Here is a 13,594-nt window from a genome sequence, read left to right on the forward strand (position 1 = left end):
ACTTTGAGCAAGAATTGCAGTAGGAAGCTGAGGTGTATTGAGCAAGATTAAGGAAATAGGAGCATTGTTGTGACATTGGTCGACCCACTTTTTCTGCATAATGTGCTGAATGTCCTGGGTGATTTTCAATTGATGATCTGTCAGGGTAATTTTATCCCCTGGAGTGGTTCCTCCCTTTAATGCATCAAACAGGGGGCCGAGCATGTGTGTAGTGATGCCAAAATAGGGACAGGTCCAATTAATAGCCCCTAAATATTGTTGTAGTTGTACGAGGGATGTCGTGCGGGGCAGGGCTAATGCTGGTAAAACTGGTGCCGAATAAGCCTGCATTAGCTTATGTCCTAGATATTGAAAAGGATGTCATGTTTGAACCTTTTCTGGGGCTATGTGTAAACCACCTTGGTGTAGCAAGGTGATAAGGTTGTCCAGGGTAGCGGCAACTGTGCCTTCCGGACCGGGGGCACCTATGAGAATGTCATCCATATAGTGGTAAACTAGAAATTGTGGGTGTTGTGTTCTATAGGGCTGAAGGATTTGATTAACATTACTATGCACATTGTAGGGCTGTTGAGCATGCCTTGAGGTAATACCTTCCATTGATATCATTTAGTGGGGTGAGAATTGTTAGGTTGGGGAATAGTAAAAGCAAAGAGTTTGCGGTCTTCCGCATGAAGCGGGATAGAAAAGAAACAGTCCTTGAGGTCAATGACAACAACGTCATAGTTAGTGGGAATAAGGTTGGGATTAGGTAAGCCACATTGGAGTGAGCCCATGGGTTGTATGATGGAGTTGACGGCCCTTAAATTGTGCAAAAAGTGCCATTTTCCAGATTTTTTTTTATAACAAACACCGTAGTGTTGTATGGGCTAAGCGACGGCTCGATATGATCATATTGTAATTGTTTGGCTGTTAATTGCTGCAATGCAAGCAATTTATTTGCTGGCAATGGCCATTGATCAACCCAAACAGGAACGTCCGTGGTTAAGGTCAAGTGAAGGGGAAGAGGGTGAGTCATTCTAGCTGCAATTTAGCACCAAATTGAGAGAGTAAGTCCCTCCCCCACAAATTCGTGTGAAGGGGGAGGATGACGGGCTTTATTTGTGCAGTCCCTGTGAGGTTTTCAGAAGTCACAGGGAGCCAAAACTTACTGATGCGAGCCATTTGAATCCCTCCTACACCTCTTACCGATGGGGAGGTCTCTGTTTTCCAGTCTGTAGGCCACTCATCAGAGCATATCACCGAGCCGTCAGTACCAGAGTCCAGAAGACTGCTGAAGCGGCGACCCTTGATTAAAGCCAAGAGTGTGGGCTTAGTTTCGGTGATAGATCTAGTGAGGGCAAGCACATCAGAGGGAAGTTGCGGTACCATGATCATTTTTGCTACGACGTCACCCTTTTGTAACTTCGTTGGAAGAGTGGATAGCACAGAAAGGTTAATGGCTGAGAGTTTTGAGGAAGGATAAAGCAGATCGGGAAGCACAGAGATTCCTTTGAGGAGGGCATGAGGGTGAGATTGTATAAGAGCAGTTTTATCGGAGGAGAAGGAGGCAGAAGGAGGAAGCTGTGCGCCGACAGAGAGTGGTAGATGGGGAAAGGATATGAGCACATCTTCTGCCACTGATAATTCATACACAGTGGATGGTATATGGGCAGCCTTGGGAGAGGGGCTAGCTGCCGGCCCCTCTACTCATTTCCCAAGGGTTCAGTTTTTGATCGACATTGATTAGCCCAATGATAGCTTTTCTTACATTTCGGGCAGACTGTTTTTGGTCGAACATCTCTACTGGTGGAGGGCTTTGCTGCCCCCCTGCCGGGGGCTCGACATTGTGATTTAAAATGGCCGGGCTTCCCACAATTGTAACAATTACCAGATGGCTTATTACCTCTGGTGATAGCTGCAGCCATCATTTCGGAAGTGTATTGGTGTGTTCCCACCACCCTGCAGGCTTATAGGAATTGGGCTAGAGTGGCATCTGGAGAATTAATCAAGGGAGTAAGCAAGGTTTTACAGTCTGCATTAGCATTCTCATATGCCAATTTAAGAAGAATTTCCTGCCGAGCCGCCTCATTTGTAATTTGCCTTTGTAGGGCCGTTTGGAGGCATTCAATAAAATCGGCATAGGGTTCATTGGAATTTTGTAGAATTTTTGCAAAAGATTGTGCGGAGGTATGAGGGTCATCCAAGTGAGAGAGAGCAAGCAGAGCGGCTTGTGCAGAAAGGTTAAGAGCATTAATAGGGCTATTATATTGAGCTGTGGGAGCAGCAAAGGCACCCTTTCCTGCCAGTTCATTTGCTGTAAGATTCGGATTTTGAGCTGCCAATAGGCGACAATGATGGAGAAACTCCGATTGCCATACAACAAATTGAGTCCCTGTTAGAGTCATATGAAAAAGGCTATGCCAATCAGCTGGGATCATTATATGGGCATTAGCCATCATTCTAAATAATCCCATCGTAAATGGAGCCTGAATACCATACATTTGTACAGCTTGTTTGATATCCTTGATTAATTTAACAGGGATGGGTTCCCAGTGTGGGACGTTTTGTCCCTGCGCGTTCTGCGCATAAACTAACGGGAATGCCGATGGGCAGTTGGAGTGATCTAACTCACCAGTTCTAACTCCCGCAGCGATGGTGGCATGAACTGTGCCCATAGGAGGGGGTAAGGCAGGAGAAGAAGGCACAGAAGGGAGAGCAAGAGAAGAAGAAGAGGGATTGGGTGAGGGGGTCAGGAGATGGGGGAGGTTTACGACCTCATTTGCCTCCCGGGGGGGCAGTCGGTTTAAGAGATACAGGCGCCACAGTGGGGGGCAAGAGTTGTACAGCAGGATTCACATAGGGAGGGGGTCCAGAAAGGGGGCCAAGTAGGGGTTGCTCTAAAGAGGAGAGAGCCTCAAAAACCACCCTCCAAGCAATTAATATAGACGAAGGGGCCCTAGGACTTGCGTGAAGGTATTTTTCAATCTCCTTCCATACTGTAGTTTTGATACTGCCTTTAGCCGGATAAGAAGGGCAGTGTTGCCAAAAATATTCTAGGAGTTCCTCAATAGAGGTTTTTGTGAGGGGGGCACGAAGGGAGCCCCCCTTCTTAAAGGTAAAAAAATTTCGTTTGGTCAATTCTCTGATTTCCTGAATGTGAGCTGCCTGCTCCTTAGAGAATCTACCACCCATACTCACGAGGGATCCATTGTTGCCAGCGATTCAAGCGGATGGTGTGCACCAGACGATGAGAATGGGTGTGCCAAAGACGTATCACTTTTGAGTGGATCACGTCGGGGTCACCAGTTGTGGTGGTCTCTCATGAAAAGAAGATACTACGCAAAGTTGTCTTGGGATAAGAGCGCAGAGCGAACTCCGAAACCCTCTTTTATTAGAAGCGATTGTAGCAATTTTGTTAACGTCCTATCACAAACGCATTACATCACACAACATGCACTGATCATTCGCATAAAGCATACAAGGCTGCAAAGTTTAAGTTTGCTACAGTTCTGGTTAGAAATGGCAACAATTTGTCCTTGTTCCTTGCTCTGTGTTCCAGCCAACCACCAGAAGGCTCCGTTGTCCTAGCACGTACACAAAGAACAAAGAATCATAGTTCCCACAGCCAGTGTTAATCTCTGCATGTTCAAATATTTTCTCAATCACTTTTCCCTCTGCCGATATCTTATCACTTTTCCAATTCTGAGCAAATACAATCCTAGCTGCTGTTAATACATGAATAATTAAGTACAGTATGTTTCTTCTTTGCTATAACATTCAGGTACCATCCCTAATAAAAATATTTCAGGTTTCAAATCTATATGTTGCTTTGTCATTTTTTCCAACCGTGTGTGTATTTTTGTCCAATATCTTTTAGCTTCTACGCATGTCCACCACATATGCTAATATGTTCCTGGGTGTCTGGTGGCACTTCCAGCATTTGGCTGATTTATCTTTAAACATCCTTGCCAGTTTTGCTGGTGCAAAGTGCCATCTATAAAACATCTTGTATAAATTTTCTTTATATGTTGTCGATATTGTTAATTTATAATTTTTTTCTCATAACTTCTGCCATTTATCTAAATCTATGGTATACCCATTTTTTTTTTACCCATGCTATCATCATTTTCTTTACTTGCACTTTATTTTTTATTTATTTATTTGATTTGTCAATCGCTTACAAGATAATAGGTATAAATATATACATAGTTATGAATACATGAAATGAGTACATATAAGAAAAATAAAAGAAACAATAGGACTGGGATGGTAGGCATGTTGGTGCGCTTATGCACACCCCCTACAGACCTCTTAGGAAAGGCGTGAGGTCAATAGTTGACAGTCTAAGGTTAAAGTTTTGGGGGTTTGGGGAAAAAACCACTTCTAACTTAACACCTAGTAAATAACAATACAGTTTTTTGATCAACTTGTCTTCTTTTCCCATTAATATTTTATCCAGCTCTGTCAACTCCTTATAGATACCTTCAGCATTAATATCTTTTTCATATCTTGATTGTATTTGCATATATGAACACCAATGCATGTCAACCCCTCATTCATTCAATTCTTGTTTGGTTTTGAGCTCACCCTTTTCATTCAATATATTCTTATACCTAACAATAGTTTCCATTTTACAAATATTTGGGTGTATAAGTGCTTCCATTGTTGATAACCAGACTGGAATTTTCAAATAATGTTGTTCTCCAGTTTTTTCCCATGTTAACAACAAAGCATTCCTAATGAATTATCTTTGGAAGTAACCATGTATCTTACTTCTCCCATACCATAAAAAAGCATGCCAGCCCAATTGCAAATCATGTCCCTCCAACATCAATAATCTTACTTTTCTTAATGTAATCCATTCTTTCATCCAAGTTAATACCATAGCCTGATAATATATTTCTGTTAAGTAATCCAAACCCTCATTTGGTTCTCACATTCTATAGCATTTTAAAATTAATTCTTGCTTTCTTCCCTTGCGATGTATATTTCAACACTATTTTGTTAATATCTTCAAAGTATTTTTCTCCAGTTTTATCAGAATTGTTTGAAACAGATACAACATTTGTGTAGTATATTCATCTTAATTGCTGCAATTCTTCCTATTAGTGATAACTGCATATTGCACCCTTGTTTTGTTCCCTTCTTAATGTTATTTTTTTTCAGTCAATTTTCCATTTACCATCACATTTGCATGTTGTTTTTAGTACATTGTCTTAATCATTTTAATAAACCTTTCCCCAAATTCCATTCCTTCCATTTGTGCCAGCATAAACTGCCAGTTCACATTGTCAAATGCCTTCTGCACGTCCAAGAATATCAATGCTTTTCTGGATGTACTTCATAATATTCCAAAGTGTTCAGAAATAATCTCATATTGACTTTTATTTGTCTCTTAGGTAAAAACCCATTTTGGTCTGGACATATAAATTGGTTTTAAAAAAATCTCTGTAGTCTTTGGCAAAAATTTTCATGAAGCATATTTGTCAGTTTCATGGAGTGCTGTGGAGAATAATGTCAGATCAAGGTGTCCAATTTATTGCTAAGCTCTGGAAGGAGTTCTTAAGGTCCATTGGATCTTCCCAAGGGCTTAGCTCTACTTTTCATCTGGCAACGAACAGATCTGAAGAATGCATGAACGCTATGGTGAAGCAATATATTAGATCAGGGGTCGCCAACCTTTTGGACCTCAGGGACCACCAAACTCATAATTTTAAATCCTGGGGACCACTAATATGAATTTTTACTGATGGTGGTTTGCTGAAGTTGGTGGGAGAGAGAGAGAGAGAGAGATCTGATCTAACCTCTCTCTCTCTCTCCCTCTCTCTCTCTCCCTCCCTTTTCTCTCTCTCTCTCTCTCTCTCACACACACACACACACAAACACACACACACACACAAACACACAGAGGCAGGGGTGGGATTCAAATTTCTTAACAACCAATTCTGTGGGCATGGCCTAATTTGTGGGTGTGGCTTGGTAGTCATGTGACTGGCTGGGCATGGCTTGTATGTAAATATTATAAATATTTATGTAAATATCAAATTTTTTATATAAAAATAGCAACTTTTACCCAAAATCAGGCAAAGCAGGAAGGCAGATTGAGTTGCTCACAGAACCACAGATTCATTCAGAGATTTATCTTTCTGCCATCAGCTACCTGCACTGAATAACAGAAGCTTCAGTCCTAAGGAAGGTTTGGCTCTGCTTAAAAGCAGAGCCAAAGATCTAAAGATTAACTAGAAAGCAAGAAATGCAACAATTTTCTGCTTTTCTGCTAATCTGAATCTCCCGGCACAGCAGAACAGCTGATGGTCAGGGGAAAAAAAGGAAAAATAGCAACTTAGCAGGCAAGTTTGCCAGGTAAGGAGTGAGTGGGTGGGGAGGGTTCCCACGGGTGCAGTCTTGTGTTTCCTTGCAGCCTGGATTAATTGCTCTAGGGGGTGCTCTGGGAGTGACATTTCTCTGCGGACCACCAAAATTTTCTTGCAGACCACCAGTGGGCCATAGCCCACCGGTTGGCCACCACTGTATTAGATGCTATGTAAATTATCAGCAGCAAAACTTGATAGACCTATTGCTGTTCACTGTAGTGGCTTATAATAATGCAATACACAGTAGTACTGGACTAACTCCTTTCCAAATTACTACTGGCATGGACTTCGTTACCATGCCCAAATTGCCTATGGAACCACCAATGTCCATGTGCCTAACAGAATGGATGGACTCTTTAAAAAAAGGGATGGGAAAATACCAAGAAAGTCTGAACGAAAGCTGCTGAAAAATATAAAAAGCAGGCAGACAGACATGGATCACTTCAGCTACCTTTTGAGTGGGAAATTGAGTGTATCTGTCAACTAAATATCTTAGATTGAGGTTACCTACCCAAGTTTCTTGTTCCTTTCCCAATAGTGAAAGTAATCAATCCGGTTACTGTTCAACTTAACCTTCCTCATATATTAGGCAAAATACACCCTGTCTTTCATAGCAGTTCATTAAAACCAGCTGTCATCTCCGGATTAAGACCCATAGCAGCTGTTCCTCCCAAGCCTGTGGTAGTACAAGATGAAACCCATTATGTAGTAAAGAAGATCCTTGATTCTAGGTTGCATAGAGAGCGTCTATAGTATTTAGTACATTGGAAGGGGTACCCTTTGTCAGAAGCTACATGGGTAAAAAATTGGGATGTGAAAGCAGATAGATTAGTTAAACAATTCCATGAGAAATTCCCAGAAAAACCAAAGGGTCCTCCTGGGAGGGGGGAGAGGCGGTTAACTGGACAATGCATTAACCCCTTGTCTTGTTTTGTCAATTTTGTTTTCCAGGATGTGATTTTTTCTTGGGGGGCGGGGGGAGACACCTGTCAGCTTTGGAAGCCATATTAACACCAGAAGCTTCCACGCTGCCACATGCCTGTGCCTGGGAAACTGGGAGGGAGAATTTCATAGAGTGAATGTAATTAGACATAATAGCATTCTTCTTTTCAGTCAAGGTCCTGCACCTGGTTAAAGAGTGGTTAGAGGAATGTCTTAAGTTGGGAGTGATGTTGATTGGGCCATGTGATGGACTGAGGGGTGCAGGGGATGGGTTTTTGATTTTCAGTTATTGAAGGAAAACTTGGAATGCTCAGATTCAGGTTTTCCCAGATGTGCCAATATGATATCTCTAATAAAATGGAACTTTGAGAAAATGCCTGTCTTGGAGTTTTAGTGTTGGAGTTTGTTTTTCTGGAATGCTGACACTGTGGCTTTCCGTGTTATATTGTAATTTGTCATCAAATATGCCATCATATGCTATATGGAACATTCAACTTGCAAAGAAGCCCAGTAATTACTGAATCACTGGTAGAAGCTGGTGGGGATACATAAGCTGTTGATAGACAAACTATGCATACTTTAGCTATTTTATGTTACATGGAACAATTCCTTTGCAAAAGGTATGTTCAGGTGCAAATGTAAGCATCTGCAGAAAAGAGAGCAACCTTCAGCATCTCTGTCTGTCTTCTGCCTCCCACTGAGTACATAATCCTGTGGGCTTATTTACCCTGCCATTTTAGTATGGGTCACTGCTGAGTTAAATATATTTAACTTACACATCTGGGAATAGTTTTAGAAATGGCAATAAATTGCTCTGGCATGGTTCATATTGAGTCATACTGAAGAAGTGCAGAACTCTACACTATATTTATCACAATAAAATTCCTGTTCCTTTACTGTCATAACCTCTTTTGTTCCTTCCATTATTTATTCTTCCTGGCTGCTTCCCTACTATTTTCTTTTTGGAAGCAGGTATCTATAGAAACCTTTTTCCCATTTGAGAGACATCTTCTCTTAGTTTTGTTTTTAAGTATTATTTCATACCAGTTCTTAATGTGCAAACTGTACACCACAGTACAACTTTCCTGATTATAAGTTGTTAACACTTGTTGCATAATGGAAGCAAACCAAATAGAAACAAGACAATTACAGTGATTAATCCTTATTAATGTGTATGAACCCCTAATTCATAAGCAGTGATTATCCATAAGATATTTTCAATAACTATTATATTCTCTTATTATTAATTAAGTGTTCAAAATTTTGCTTCATCACAAAAAATCGAAAAATAATCACTTGGTAATGAAGATCTCATATTGAATTCACACATTCAGATAAGATGAAGCCTTCTATGGTTAGGGTAAAGTGACAAAGGAAAGCAAATAATATGAAGCACACGCATGGATTTATCATTTATATTCATTGCATATGAAATTGAATATTTTCCCCCCATATTTTATTCTAAACTTCCCAGATTCCCTTGAAGTCCACGTACAAAATTTTAGCTGCTGGATCTAATCTCCCTATAGGCCATCAAGCTAAGTACCTCTGCACTGGGTTAAGAATGGAGGGCTGAACAATTATGTACATTATAAATGAATATGTAAGTATATTTTCCAAGCAGGTTTCTTTGCTGCTTTGCAACAATGTGGAAACAACAGAACATCAAGGACATTTTTCAAAAAACTTCAACAGAGGCAGGTGAGATTCACTATTCTCATCTTCCACTTCCAAGATTCCCTCTGCTCTGATATGAGTCACAGTTTACTGGGTGTATGAAGAATATTTGTAGAGGTACCTATCGAAATCTGAGGGTTTGTGTCTAAACTCTATATATCCTCTCTACTGTGATAAAGGTGGTATAACTGGTGCTGCCTGGCTTCCCAAAACTGTGGCTGGGAAAGTTCAGTCACCAAGAATTGGGTTGACCCTTCATTGCAGCTACATAAATGACAAAAATACCAATCAAAAATTATATGATTGAAGGAGATACTTTTAAAAAAAATATAGCTACACTTTCTTTCCTAAATCACCATTTCCTAACTTAAGAGGGGAAAGAAAATGACTCATGGATACTAGTGCAGGTTCCACCATACAGAACTGTTACCCAATAGATGGCAGTTTTTGATCCAGCAGCATTGGGTGAATTAGCAATAGAAGATTAATTCCTTCCTGTCATCTCCCAGAAGTGTTAAATGATCTCCACTACTATTTTTCTTGCCTACAGCACTCTAATCTAGAAATACATTGCTAAGGGCTTCAGTTTATAGGGGGTTTAATGAATCCAAATGATTGTCCAAAATCTGAGAATGGATTATCAGCCCAAGGTGTGTTTTCTTAATGTAATGGTGATTTCCTGCAAAGCAATCCCTCTCCATAATATGAAAAACACAGTCTAGCTTTAAACCAAGGAGAAAATACACAAGAATTCTTTCATATGGGAAGAAACATTAAAATTATACTTCTTTGTGTATATTTATAATTATATGCAAGAAGAAAGCTCCCTATGCAATTTAAAAACATTTAAAAACTATAATACAATCACAATCATAATAACACATAGAAACACTTTGCTTGTCTTAATGCAAGCCCAAAATGTGCTTAGGTCTGAGGCAGAAAATCATGTTCTCCCTCCAAGTGAAAATATTATAGTTCTGTAATAAGGCAGTATAACACTTTGGATAAGTGACAACCACTTACTTGTAAGTAGTGCTGAAAATCTGCCATAGGAAGCAGCTGCATCATTCCAACTGGTGAAAAGGGAGGCCACAGCCTCTGTGGCACTGACTGTTCAAAATATTTGTTGTTAACGTGGAAGGAAACCAAAGGATGCATTCTATCCAATGTAGCTTTTAAGTTTGCATTTAAGACCCTGATATAACCATGAACCTTTTCAAGCCTCATACATAAAAATGTCTTTATTTCTTTATTGTTTTTGCCCAAGCATGTTTAATATATTAAGTTGTATTGTACACATTTCACAGCAGCTTTATTTCCCCTATGATCCAGAGTTGTTGGCTCTTATTTGCCTTCCTTATCTAGCACATTATCTGCTAGATGCACCTCAGCACAATCAGGACATACCTGTAAACTTTTCTCAGACTCCTTATTCCTATGTTCTATCCACTTATACCATCTACCCCAAACTGCGTAGTATTCTGATTCTCCTTGCCTTTTAGTTCTATTTTAAGTTTGTCCATCTCAGCACAGTCTAGTATTTTTTGTATCAACATATCTTCAGGTGGTATATTTTCTGATTTGTGCAAACACTATTCTTGCCACTGTTATTATATGCAATATGATATGTTGGATTTGTTTGCTAATTTACCTTTTAATTATTCCCAACAAAAGTATTTAAATATTTAAATTCTATTTAGTGTTCTGTTATCTCCTGTAACCATCTTTGTATTTTCATCCAATATTTTCTACCTTTTGGGCATTGCCACCACATGTGAAAGAACGTTCCATCTTTTTGTTTACATTTCCAGCAATCTTTTTTTTCTCCAAAAAGTGTTTTTATTTTTATGTTTTACATATCTCTTCACATGAACAACGTGGTTCCAGATTACAACATTTATACAAAATCATATTTACATTTCTATCTATCTTACATAATATCACCTCATGTCATTATCCATTCCACTTATCTTTAAGTAAATTCCCATTTCATATTTCAATTCATTAATTCAATATCAATATCATTTCATCCAAACATATATTTTCAATTCTTTATCCCCTATTATTTCCTTTTTACCTTACCACCTATTTTATTTTACGTTATACATCATTATCATCCTTGATTTTCTCTAGACTGATATATAATGTGCAATCTAAAAAGAGTAAAAATAAAATAAAACTAATATATTTAGGATCCACAGGGTATCTCTCCTCATTCTATATATCACTTAGCCAAAATTTATCTGTATAGTTTAATACATTTCCATTCCTGTTTTTAAACATCAAAAATACTTTATATCCCCATATAGTCCCTTCTAGTTTATCATATTTTCTATTTTCTCATATCCTTTATATAATCCCTTTTAGTTTCCATATACTTCACATTTTGACTTTCCCCCAATTTATCATATTCTCTATTTTTCTAATGTCATAATCAATTACATATTTTAGGATATGTATATTTAAAAAGGAAAGGATTCATAACAGTAAAATTCATATACAATTTTATATATATTCCAGCAAATTTTAAACTTCAAGTTTCCCTAATCTGTTATTTCTAATAAAAAGAAAAGAAAAATACCAATTTATATTCCCATGTGGTATCTCCTCTATACTATCCCTAACACTTATCTCTAAATCTATCGGCCTTGTTATTCCTTTTAATTTTAGCTAACTTTCCCTTTTCTAGATTTCCCCAGTCTTTCTTCTTTTTTCCTTCTAATATTATTTTTATTTCCCTCTGTCTAACAGCCATGTTTCCCCCCGCCCTTCTCTGTTCTCTTTTTTGGAGTTTCTTTTTGTAGAATTCCTTCTTCTTCTGTTTGGTCTTGGGAGCATTTTCTTTTTTATTTATTGCCTCTGTCATCAATATCTCTGCTTTGTCCTTTTATGTCTTTTGGCAATGGGCTTTGTTCTCCATATTCATCTAGGTTGCTTTCCTTCTCCTTTAACTCCTCCTCTCTGAGCTTCCTTTGTTCTTCTACAGACTGCAACACCTTTAATTTGCCAAGAAGTATGTTCAATAGTTTCATTCTTTCTTTTAACATTCCTCTCATAGTTTGCAGTCCAATTTAAATTCTTTGCTTATCTTTTCCATTTCTTGAATTATTCTTTATTTTATTAAAAATCAAGTTTTTCTGTTATGGTCCTTGCTAAAAGTCTCAGTTTATCTCAATTTCTCTTTCTTCTGTTTTCTTATCACAATCAGTAGCAAACAGTCCCAAAATATTACATTCATTTATACTTTACTGCAATCCCCGCTTTTTGTAAAACTTCTAGGGTTCTTGTTATGCTAGTAGTCTTTTATTTCATTTCTTTTTTCTTTCAAATATTTATACGACGAGTAATTTTCCATAAAAAAATAAAAGAGGAAATATCTTTGTCCATTAGATGGTGTTTTATATTGCTTCTGCTTTTCAAAGTTCTTTTTTATTCTCTTTTCCTTTATTTTAGTATTAAATTTTGTCCATTCCAAGTAAATCCAGCATTTTATCCAATGCCTAATTAGTGCCCAATTCTGTAAATCGTTCCCAATTTAGTCTCTAATTTCATACAGTTCTTTTATTCCCAGTTTTTTATTTACCTTACTTTTTCCTCTTATTTCCCATTCGCTGCTACACTCTTTCAAATGAGGGCTCTTTCTTTCCACTTTACAGTGTTATCAAAAATCATTCAAAGTCTTTTATCTGGTTTCATGCCGCTCACCATTTCACCACTCCAGCACACACTTAGGTCCCGGCAGCTTCCTGTCTTCAGGGCAGCCATTAAACTGCTGCTTCTTCCTGTCTTCTAGGGGAGTACACCAAGCCAGGGAAGGGAAATGTGTCTCCCCTCGACCCAGCTGGCAGTCTCCCCCTCTTCCCCCACCCCTACAAGGTGGGTCAGATGACTGGTCCAGAGATGGGATTCTACCAGCTTGCACCTATTCACCAGAGCCAGTTGTTAACATTCTAAGCAGTTTGGAGAACTGGTTGTTAGAAGAAATTACTGGCCTAATCCTGTAAGGAAGGGAGGAAGGAAACATTCTGGTGTTGCTTACAGAAACTGCCTCTCCGTTAACCCTTATTACATTCTTGGCAGGACAAGACTTCCTGTCTCTGGAGCTTCTCTGGAGTTTTTTTCCCTTCCTTTGCTGGTACTTTGTTTATGTGGAGTGACCATTCAAAGTTACAATGGCACTGAAAAAAGTGACTTATGACCATTTTTCACACTTACGACTGTTGCAGCATTCCCACAGTCATGAGAGGCCAGGTGAGGAGATGCATGCCTCGATGTGAGTGATATTGAGTTGGCCACGCCCAGCCAATAACATGACCACCAAGCCATGTCCATCCAGTCACATGATCACCAAGCCATGCCCACCACCTAAGCCATGCCCACAGAACCGGTTGTTAAAAATTTGAATCCCACCCCTGCTCCGGTCCCTTAAGGACCCTTCCAACAGGGCAAGCATGGATCAAAGCTGCACACAATCGTGGTCTCTGGTCCATCTTCAATGGAAGCACCACTGGAAGTCCTCATTTCCAGCACTCTGGAAATACAGCATTTTGTATTTGGATATATTTTTGACAATTTTGCTGGGGCTAAATGCCATCTATAGAACATTTTATACTGATTTTCTT

The 13,594-nt window shown here is 39.0% G+C and overlaps 1 pseudogene; it reads right to left on the minus strand.

The window, feature by feature from the left end:
- Positions 1 to 1,510: 1,510 nt before the first annotated feature.
- LOC148125354 (endogenous retrovirus group K member 8 Gag polyprotein-like) lies at positions 1,511 to 2,695 on the minus strand (annotated as a pseudogene).
- Between the last annotated feature and the right edge of the window lie 10,899 nt (positions 2,696 to 13,594).

Source organism: Pseudonaja textilis, chromosome 7 (genome assembly GCF_049901715.1).
Source record: "Pseudonaja textilis isolate UNSWEBS1 chromosome 7, rPseTex1.2, whole genome shotgun sequence".
NCBI lineage: Eukaryota > Metazoa > Chordata > Lepidosauria > Squamata > Elapidae > Pseudonaja > Pseudonaja textilis.